The 11,573-nt window shown below is 41.0% G+C and overlaps 1 protein-coding gene across 7 annotated transcripts in view; it reads right to left on the bottom strand.

Annotated features, from left to right (window-relative positions):
• Positions 1-1,555, bottom strand: part of RALGPS1 (Ral GEF with PH domain and SH3 binding motif 1) — a 134,027-nt gene extending 132,472 nt beyond the window's left edge. For 2 of the 7 annotated variants that reach the window (XM_042479182.1, XM_042479181.1), the window contains exon 1: positions 1,267-1,552. The gene's annotated coding sequence lies outside the window, so the exon portion shown is untranslated. Of the gene's footprint in view, positions 1-1,266 lie in introns of all 7 variants that reach the window. The other 5 variants (XM_042479187.1, XM_042479186.1, XM_042479184.1 and 2 more) reach the window with 5 other exon arrangements.
• Between the last annotated feature and the right edge of the window lie 10,018 nt (positions 1,556-11,573).

An 11,573-nucleotide genomic window follows, 5' to 3' on the forward strand; every position in this document is an offset into this window, starting at 1 on the left:
TGCTTCAATACATACATGTGTCTTTGTGTTTTAGATCAGCAATCCCCAAACTTTGGTCTTCCAGATGTTTTGGACTCCTGGTCCCCAAATCCCTGAACTTCATCCAAGTTGGCTGGGGCTTCTGGGAGCTGAAGTCCAAAACACTTGGAGGAACACTGTTTTAGATACTGTACACATGAGTCTGTGTGACATATATAACACACACATGCATGCATCTCATACATAATACATACTTCAATACATACATGTGTCTGCGTTAGATACGCATGTTTATGTCATATATATCATGTGTGTTGTAATTGCTTCCATACACGTGTGTGTGCGTTTTAGATACGCAAGCATCTATGCCCTATCTACCTCTATATCTGTATGTCATATCTGTGCATATATGTCACATACATAACACACATGAGCATTATTGACTTCAGTTAATACCTTGTGTGTCTGTGTGCTTTATGAACACGTTTGTCTTGGCCATATATATAAAACATGTGTGTGTGTGCCATGCATATGTGTCATACATATATATGAATGCATCTATGGCATATATAGACAACGTGTTTCTGTGCGTCTGTCACATATATACAACACATAAGCATCCATTTGTGTCATTGTGTACAACATATAAGCATATGCCTGTCATACATATATATATATATATATATAACATATGTGTGTGTCTATGATAAACACAACATGCGTCAATGTCATATATATATATAAACATATGTGTGTGTGTCCTATCTACAACATATAAGCATGTCTGTCATATATATATACAACATATATGTGTGTGTGTGTGTCATATACATATATATATATCTATATACACAACATATAAGCATGCCTGTCTCTCTCACACACATATACACAAAACAGACACACACAACACACACATGTATATATATACACACACAACACACATATGTGTATATATATATATCTACATACAACACACACACATGTGTATACTTATATACACACAACACACATATGTATGCGTATATATATATATATACACACACACAACACACACAACCTATTGATAACAAACCCCCAGTCAGCAAGCAGCAGGTGCTTATGGGGCGACCCCACAAAGGGCCCCTGTGGCAACCTGGAAAGCCAGGCAGAGACACACATACACAACCGAGGGCCGAGGTGTGTGTGTGTGTGTTATGTCTCAGCTGCCAGGAACGAGGGGCGTGAGAGGGCCCTGTTGGGAGGAGAACCGAGGCCGGCGAAGAAGGGGCTCCGTTGGCGGCTCACCTGCGGAGGGAGGCGGCGGGGCGGGCCCCTCTCACCTGCTGCCCCGCTTGGTTCCGCCCCGAAGGACCGGCAAAGGACGGCGGCGAATAAAGGCCCCGCTGGGCCTCGGAAGCGGACCGGGAAGACGGCTAGAGAAGCCGGAGAAAGCGCCTGGAGGGAGCGGAGAGTGAGGAAATTAAAGAGAAAAAGAGGAATGACAAGGCGAGCAGCCAATGGGAAGGAAGGCTCGGAACAACGTAGCCAATAGGAAAGGGACTCGGGGGCGGGGTTTATGCAAATGAGGGGGCAATGCGCAGGAGGCTCTTCTTCAGACCTTGACTAGAGAGAGAGAGAGGGAAGGGGGCGCGCATTAATGGAAGGAATGGAAGGGGAAGGGGCCGCGACTGCGCAGGCGCGGACTGGCTCGTGCCCCCGCGCGCGCAGACCGTTGGCTCTGAGGGAAGGGGCCCTTTTCGTTGTTGTTATTATGGGATGTTTGAGGGGAAAAGGCGGGAAGATAAAGGGACATGAGCCCAAGATGGAGGAGGAGGAGGACAGTCCACACTTTGGCCAAGACAGTGGCATGGAGGGTTGTTCCCACACACAAACACATATATACACACCCCATATATCCAGTCCTTCAGGATTTTGTACATCATATATATACTCAAATAAGAACAACACACTTTATTTACTATATATATATATTGAAGGGACTAGTCAGGAACTCAAATAAGAACACACTTTATTTACAATACACACACACACACACAGAGTAAATAAAGTGTGTTGTTCTTATTTGAGTTCCTGATTAGTCCCTTCAATCTGACCTTGGACAAGTCACAAACTCTCAACCTAGAAATCCCCATGATAGTCACCATTAAGGCAGAAAAGACTTGAAGGCACACAACAGTAACAACAACAGATGCTTGAGTGCCAAGTAGGGGCATTGTCGCCATTGTTCTTGTGTGTATGGCGACCCTAAGGCAAACCTATCATAGGGTTTTCATGGCAAGTTCCCTCAGAGAGGGTTTGCCATTGCCATCCTAAGGCAAAGAAATGTGTCTTGAGCTACTTTCGCACATTATCCTTAACAAGTGTGTCCTTTGGGGGTGCATCACTTTCTCCAAGAGTCCCATTAAATCCTCTTTCTTGCCACTTTCCCAGCTCCGTTTAAAATGTCCCGCTTTCTCCCTTTCGTCTTCACCTTACTTCGATCACTGCAAACGTTACTAGCATCCTTGGATGCTCAAGACCCAATCTCAAAGTCAAAATGGTGTCCCCTTATGACAAAAACCAAGAGTTGCCTTTTGGGATTTGTTTTATTAGGGGAATTTTTTCAAACCATGGATGGCGAAATCCGTGGATGCAGAGGACCAGCTTCATAATGACGAAACGTCGGCGTTTCTGCCTGCGTCAACCTTAAATCATTGGGTTATTTCAGTATTAGACAAGACACTTCGAAATTAGGCAAGACGTTGTGTGTCGTCACCCAAGTTTCAAGTCAGAGATGAAGTAAGGAAGCCAACATCGGGAAGTTGTCACTAAAGTAATATTTCTGTTGCATTGACTTGGAAAGTCTGTGGCTTAACATTTTGGTACGACGTCCTGAAAGAGAGGAGGACACATTTTTAAATGAGCTGCAGTAAAATAATAATAATAAAGCAAACCAAAAGTAGCAAAAACAAAAGGATAAGCTGGGGAAAAGGAGGAGAAACAACAACTTCCCCACTTATTAATGAGAAAGAAAGAAGTCTAAACCTATTTTTAAAAGGTTCAAATATCTATACTTGGCTTTGCAAGATAAAGCTGGTGCTGGAGTTTAGGAAACAGCTTTGGGAAAGCTTATCCAAAAGTAACCACCAACTAAATAAGAAAAGCAGCGTTATATTTGGTATAGACTTACACTGTTCTTCAATAATAATAATAATAATAATAATAATAATAATAATAATAATAATAATAATAATAATAATAATAAGTTTATTTGTATTTTCCCGCTTCTCCCAACGGATCGAAGCGGGATTACAACCAAAAATCTCCATTTTTGACTTCCTCTTCTTATTATTACATAGTTTGTACTTGCCTTTCCCCTTCAAAACTGGGGAACTCAAGGAGGCATACAAATTAAAACAACAACAACAACAACTATATAGTTAAAACGTACAAAGAGAAACTTTAAAGTAGAATGAAACTATCTGCTGCATTTAAAGGCAGTTTAAAACATACAAATGCTTTAGAAACAGCACGATTAAATGGGATTTAATTAGAAGAAGCAAGAAGGAGCAAGTGTCAAGGCATGGAATGACATTACTTAAACTAGTCAAGAAAGGAGGGATCATCGACAACTCTGCGGAGAAAAAAAAAATCAATATTAGTTATGCACAATTGATATATATATATATATATATATATATATATATATGAACGAATGAATGAATGAATGAGATGGTGTGTTCTAGTATATGGCTGTTAGTTATAAATAGACGGAAAGCAGATCTGTCCACAAGGATTCATGGGAAGGACCTCTAAACAGAATCTAAGATTGAGAATAAGGATCTCAATCCAAAAAATTAGAAAGAAAATGGCTTTATAGCTGTCTGAGGTTGTGGGTTCCAGACACCTAAATGTGAACTAGACGTCCCAAACACACTGCAGAAATAATCCAGTTTGAGATCACTTTAACTGCCCTGGCTCAATGCTAGGGAATTATAGGAATTGTAGTTTTGTGAGAGATTGAGCTTTCTCTATCACAGAGCTCTGGGGCCACAATAAACTACAGTTCCCAGGATTCCCCAGCACTGAGCCAGGGCAGTTAAAGCGGTCTCAAACTGGATTATTTCTGCAGTGTGTTTTGGACTGGAGATGCACAGATGCACTTATCGAGAATGCATTTGGAAACTGACGTATACACATTTTAGCCTTGCTGTTTTCTCTGGATTAAAGGTCGGCATTGATCTTTTTTTTATCATAAAACAAACACAAAGTGTGATAAGCAGCAGTAAAACAGAATAAAAAAACAAATCTGAAGTCGAACTTCAGTTAAGTGCATATCCTTCCTACACTTAAAAGAGGCAAAATAATAGCTAATAACAGGATATACAGTACAATAAGTCCAGTCTGTCTGATGGTGAGGATTACTATGCCAGTCATTTTCAAAACACGAAAGCTCATGCTGCCAACTTCTTTCTTTCAGTGAGCCTCAAAGGTTCTACAAGATCCCCCCGCATACTGATTCTACAGACTGACACGGCTATACATTTCAAGGTGTCTTCAGATACTGGAACTGACGTTTGATATGAATTAAATGCTTTTTAACAAAAATACCATTTGGTGTAAGTTTATGGCAACATGTGGAACAGTGTTTTGATTTGCTATGACCATCATCTCCCTGCCCCATTGCCTCTTCTGTTATCTTCACCCGAGTTTTCCTCTCCATGTAGGTGTGGCAGCTGCAGGCAACAGCTGCAAAGTACACAAAGCACAACGGACAGCAAAGGAACAGAAAAAGGGCAAACCAGGCAAAGGCAGCCTATGGCACACTTGGCTTTCAGCTCCCCGTTCTCTGAATTTTATTCCCAAACATCAGCTGTTTTATCCTGACCATCAATGAGCTTTTGTCGGCTCGTTCTTGTTGTTCCTCGGCTTCTTTCTGAACATCATTTTTTTTTTGGCTTTCCAACCTTTGCTTTTGGTCTTTGCTCTTCCTTGCCACCCAAGAGGTTAACCAGATATTTGTTGGTTGGTTTGCTTTTACTGCCCACCTTCCCTGGCATTTTTAAGCTTTCTTTTGTTTCTTCGACTCCGAAGGGGAGACCCTTCCTCTCTTCTCAACAGTCTCATGCTACAGTTTTGCTCATGCTACTCAGATCTAACTTCTTCATTACTCATTTGGTCACACACTAGTTGTGGTGGGCTTTGTAAGTACTGCATTGATAACCAGAAGCGGGGTGAGATCATTATGATGAAAGATGCCCATAATTCTCCAAGTGCTGTAAACGTTTCTTGGGGGTTGCTGGGAGGTTTGGTTGACAATTGCTTTGGGGAGTTTATATTAACTGTTTGGTGGTTGAGGTTCTTTGACCAAGACTGAGGCCATCTTCTCTGTTAACTGTACTCTTTTACTCCTACCTCTTCTGTTGTTCTCATGCCACCCAATAAAAGTTTATATCTTGCATCCTTCCTGTATGTATGTGTTTTTCTTTTTAACTTCACTTATTCCCTTTCAGTGAGAAGGTGAGAAATGGGTTTCCTCCAAAACCATGCTGCTATTTCCTTCACTTCCAAGCTGGGGCTAAAATCAGGGTTAGGGTTTTTCATGCTCGCTGGAACAAAGCTATTTTAGGATAGTAAAATAAATGATGTAATTCATGTAATTTTAAAAAGCTTTTTCTTGTAGGTGTGTGTGACCCAACAGGACTTTCCCACTGATTTTTCTGTCTCATAGGTGATGCAGACTTAAATGCCAAACATGCGCAGCACATTAGGATTTCTGCATTCAGAAGGATGCAGAGAAACAAAGGCATTCCTTAAAGACATTAAAAATGTACTCTTTCATTCTGTTCCTCTGTGCCCCCGTTCAAAATGGCGTTTCCTGTCTCTGAAAATTTGTCTCTGTTATGTTAAGGCAACAGATAACAAAGGCCTAATGTACACAACTTCTCTGTGACTGGACCAAAGGGAAACAATTCCTAGATCTTTCTGCACCATCTAGTGGCAAGAAAGAAGATCATTTCCATTGGATTCCAGGGTGCGTTGTGCCATAATAGCATTTTCCTAGGGAGGCGTGGCAAATTTGGGTAGATTTTCATGCTCAAGTGTACATGTCACCATTTTCAATGACAGAGAATGCAGTGCTATCCACTGGTTTAGATTATTTTTGCAGGAAACGGAACAATCCTATGGAGGACACTTGTGTCCCTGATGCCCAGGAGTGTCAATGCGCATGTATTCCATTCCCACACAAGAGCAAGACTGGCAGGTCTGGGGGGGTTAAAAAGGGGGGGGGGGGGGGGGAACACACCAAAAATAGCTAAATGCAAACCAAGTGGCCACACACAACTGATTGATAGAGAGGGAAGAGATGATGGAAGCTGAAATTCAACAATATTTGGAGGGTTGTTAGTTTTTCACTCTCTTCCAGGGCGATCTAAGAACTGGAACAAGAACTGTAATGCATACATACAACATACACAGTGGAAATAATAGGACTTAAATCAGTCATGACGAACCCGTCTTGTTGATTTAAATGGACCTGCTTAAAGAACGATCATATCTGTGCTATGCAGTTATAAGAGCCAGCATTGTGAATAGTGAATTGTTTCCCAAATTTTGATACTCCAGATGTTTTGGACTTCAGCTCCCAGAATTCCTGATTGCTGGCCCAACTGGCTAGGGCTTCTGGGAGTTGAAGTCCCAAACGCCCAGATGACCAAAGTTTGGGAAACACTGGTATAGCAGTTTGGGTGCTGTGCTGGACTAGGAATGGCAGACCAGGGTTCAAATCCCTACTCAGCCATAGAAGCCCACCTTGAGCAAGTCCCACTCTCTCAGCCTCAAAGAAGGCAATGGCAAACCCTTTCTAAACATATATTGCAAAGAAAAACCCACTGTAGTTTCACTTTAGGGTCGCCATACATTGGAAACAACTTGAAGGCACACAGTGGCTTACCATTAGTTATATTCTTCTCCTTCTCTCCTTTTTCTTCCATGTCCATAGCCACTGCGGTGGATGATGGTACAGATCTGTGCTTCTGAACAGCATCTGCATTCTTTTATCACTACTATAGCATATTTGGATATAAAACAGAACATTTACAAGTGTAACTCTTCTTGCTCCCCTTTTCTATCCACCCACAGCAGTTTCTACAAACTCATGGAGACTGCATAATGCCGTCAGCTGAAAACATAACACAGAATAAACTTTATACAAATCCAAGGCTGGACTTACTGTGAAGCTATCAGTGAAGGGTAATGGAGACCAAGAGATGGCTGTGAAGCTGCATGCATTGGCATCATGTCCCCATCACATCTTGTCACGTCCCAGAATCCTGAACTGCAATTCTGCTCAGTTTCCAAAATATGCCTGAAGATAGCACCAGTCAGAATGTGGTTTGATCAGAGGAAACCACAAACCAACTTGGTTGCCTTTTCACTCCACTCTTTCAGAAGTCTTTAATAGCTTTACTTTCTATCATCGATATGAAGAAGATGAATAATCACCATCATGAATGGCACATAAATGGCAACCGATTGCTTTATTAATCTACAATGAGAAAAATGTTGCCTGTGAAGATGCAAATGGCACAGAAGAAAAGTACTGCTTAGATGCACAAATCTGGGCATAGTTGTGTAAGAAGGCAAGTAGTTTGTTGGACAGTGACAACATCTGTATCCTTTCGCTGCCTAGCTATGCAACGTAGAAGGAATATATCAGATGCTCCTGGTGGCAAAATATATGTTATCCTCACCCACTTGCACCAATAAAACTGGAACAATTTTATTGTCCAAACATTTGGATTAATGTTACACACACAAGCTTTGGATCATCTTAGTTTAAACTTTAATTAGTGAAGAAGTCAGCTTTATTCTAGCTTGTTTGAATAAACTATAGTTCAAACTCTTGTCCTTTGAGGTGCAAAACGTCTGGAAGAAATAACCTTTTCAAGACACCCCATTTCAAGTTCAGCCAGGGTCATAGGAGTTTTGTTTAGTAAATGTATCTACAACACTTCCTTGAGCATCACAAAAGTGGCCACAAGGTTCATTGGCTGCAGTGACACATAGAGTAGCACTTAAGTGAAACCATGCATATCCAGAATACCAGAATTGGAAAAGTAATTTGTAAGATGAATGAATATGCCATGCAGAAGCCTCTCCAGGACCTAGAACATTATGCTACTACGGCTTCTGCCGTTATGGATAGCTTCCGCGCGCCATTAAATTCACCTTCAAAATAACTTTCCCCGTTGAACCACAGACGCAGTTGGCTTAATTTGCATTAACCAAATGTGGCAAGCAAGCCTAAGATAGCTATGATGCAACTGCAGTTGAATTCAGCTGCGCTGTAATATGAGGAGGAGGAGGAGGATGGCCAAAGCTATTTCCCTGTGTCCCCAAAGCACTGACCATTCTACTTGCAAAGCCATATTCATTTGCATGTATACACATGAATGTATGTATACATCTGCATGTATATTCATACACATGTATTAGTGAACTCCACTGATTTCAGCAGAGGTGTGGTGTAGTGGTTTTAGTGTTGGACTAGAAGCATGGCTGCTCAGACCCGAGCCCCATTAAATTCAATGAGACCTTTTCCCTACTGGACAGGTCTGTATAGGATTGCAATCTAAATAACTAGAGAGAATTATATTTATATTTGGTCCTTCAGAGGTTGTGGTGCTACAAACCACATCATCCCAACATTGGCATTCTGTCTATGACTTAAGGTTGTGAGTATGGAAGGCCAGAGGCCCCCAAATCTCTAGTCTATACTGTATGGACTGAAAAAAAGACATTTATCACTTGAAGGGCTAGTGGTGAAAACTCACATTTCTTTCAGAATACACATTAGACAAACAAACTCAACATATGGAGACAGGGTGTGTGCTTTAGAAGCATTTTAATTTATAAACAGCAATTCCCATTGACTTTATACCAATAAAAAAGGCAATTTACAAGCAAGAAACAAGAAATCCATCAGAACAAAATAAAGCAGCACTGAAATATTCATGTCACAAAATCTAGAAACAAACGAACAAAAAAAAAATCTGAGTACAAGAGTAAAATATCATTTTGAATAAATATTCTAAAATATTTCATGCTATAAAATAATCCTTAATGGCAAGTTAGTTGCTTTAACAGCATCCGCTTTAGCTAGCTTCATTTACTTCATATGAGGATGAAGTGTGGAGTTTGTGAGGTTACCGGTTTAATATTGCAAGGTATTGACACTGAGGTAAGTCATTCAAAGTGTTCAAATATTCATGAAGAAAACAAAAGCTATCCATAAATGATAGAAGTGTACTTAAGAATACCATTTTCTGGTAAAGCAAATGCAACTACATCATGCAAATCGGTCATGAGTTTCTCATTCAATCAAAAGATGTGTAAACAAGCCTTCAGGAAAGTCCAAAGACTAACTGCTCAGCATGCCAGTGGTTTTCAATCTTTCAAACGCATTCTCCACATCGGACCTCTACAATGCGGACCTGCCAGATCCTGAGATAAAGCAGAGGAAGGCAGAACAAGGTCTATATTTGGGTGGTTTGGAGCAGAACAGCAATTTAACTATCACAATGAAAGTGGCAGAAAGGAGAAGTGGATTTTGGCCAAAAGACTAGAAAGGCTCAGTTCTAGCCTCCTGCCCAAAAAGTGTTCCTTGGCTTAGCAAATCTGTGGAGGCACGCTGCCCCTTAATTTCAAGGTGCATTGCCCATTGGGCCGTCCTGAGACATTTTCAGGCCCAAGTCAAATGGAAAGACAACACACACACACACACCATTCCATGTACAGAAACTGACTGGACTGGCAGGAGAACAATGGCAATGAAACTGAGGCCACACCTGAAGGCAGCAGACCAGTTCAGGAGGTTTAAGATAGCATGTGAGGGACAAACTCATCTCTCTCCTCCAAGAAGGGGACAAGGTTGAGAGGCTCTGGAGAAATAGCTAAGGGGTTGTCATTGTTGCCCTCCCTATCTGAGGCAGTTGCTTCACTCTGTCCAATGGCAGGGCTATCCCACTTTGTTCTTCCCTCTGGTGGGGCCACCTCAAACATTAATGAACAAACAAAACACAAGGATACTTCCAACCTGTTCTCTGTCTATCCTTATTCTAGGATGGTGGTTCCCAAACCTGGATCCTCCAGATGTTTTGGACTTCAGCTCCCAGAATTCCTGACAGTTGGCCAATCTGGTTGGGGCTTCCTCTAGTGTAGACTGGTGCACTGTTATTGGAGCACAAAATGCTGGGGAGGGGTGCATGTGGCAAACTGGAACATATACTACAAAAACATGATGAACTTGAAAACTCTTAGCACAGTCAAGTCCAAAAGACCTAGAGTCCAAAACACCTAGAGGACCAAAGTTTGGGAATTACTGTTCTAGGATGTACTCTCAAGTTCAGCCAGAGAGTTAGGTCAGGCCTTGCATGAAGTGAGAGCCCATTAACATGCAATCCACAATTCCCCTTACCACCTGGAGATTACAATAATATTTGGAACAACAAGCCTGATCTCACTGAAAAGCTCCCCATAAACTTCCAGAGAAGCAACAGCTCCACCGCTCCCATAGTTTTGAAAACCACTGCAGCATACCAACAGCAAATCAGCCATGTCTTTTATTCTTTCAAGAACAGGTTATATGTAACCAAAGCCCTGTTACTGGTTCTTTGTTCCACATCTCCAAGAATGGACAGGAGAGAATCTCGTTTAGCACTCTTATGCAAACTGACATAGACTGAATTAATGCACCCTTTGGCACAAATTGAACCTATGAAAATTTGCAAAAACTGGATTAATGCACCATTTTAAGAAAGGTTCAGTATAACAGAATGCATTAGTTAAAATACCTGGAAAGGTGTTTGCTGGAAGTGACGCATGACGGCCAAACTCTGAACATTCTGAATGACTTCACTGAACTTTGGGTTCAGTTGCTGAGTATTACTGTTGTTTACAATTCATGAACTAAATATATTCATATATATATTTATATATATATATATTTATATATAAAGGATTTACACAATTCCCAAATACTTTAAAATATATAAAAATTTAATAAATAACCCTGACCAGTCTAAAAGCACCATTCAAGGGTAAAACCCCCTTAGAAAATAGATTAGGTGTTGCATATTTGAGTCCCTTTTTCAGTGGCTTCAATGTGAAACCCCCTTCAGATGATGACAAAAAAAGAAGCCGTAATCACAGTAAACTATAAAGGGGAGGAAGAAGGGGGGAGAAAAATCAAAGGTACATTTCTGTAAAGGTAAAGCTCAGTCACACCATCCTTTCCCAGTCCTTGTTTTTTAAAACAATTCTGCTAGCTGTATGTTAGCGCATAAAAATTATTTCAAAGAACAGCTTAATTCTACGTAGAACTAGAAGAAGGATGTAGAAAGTCATAAAGGGTGCATCTACATTGCAGAAATATAGCTTGACACCACTTTTGCTGCCACAGAGCTGGCTTACAGAAGTATAGGGTTTTAGTTTTGTGAGGCACCAGCATGCTTTGGAAGAGAAGGCTAAAGACCCTGTAAAACTACAAATCCCCGGATACCATAGGATGGAGCCACAGCACTAGAAGTGGTGTCAAATTGTTTTACTCC

The sequence above is a fragment of the Sceloporus undulatus genome, chromosome 7 (genome assembly GCF_019175285.1).
Source record: "Sceloporus undulatus isolate JIND9_A2432 ecotype Alabama chromosome 7, SceUnd_v1.1, whole genome shotgun sequence".
Taxonomy (NCBI): Eukaryota; Metazoa; Chordata; class Lepidosauria; order Squamata; family Phrynosomatidae; genus Sceloporus; species Sceloporus undulatus.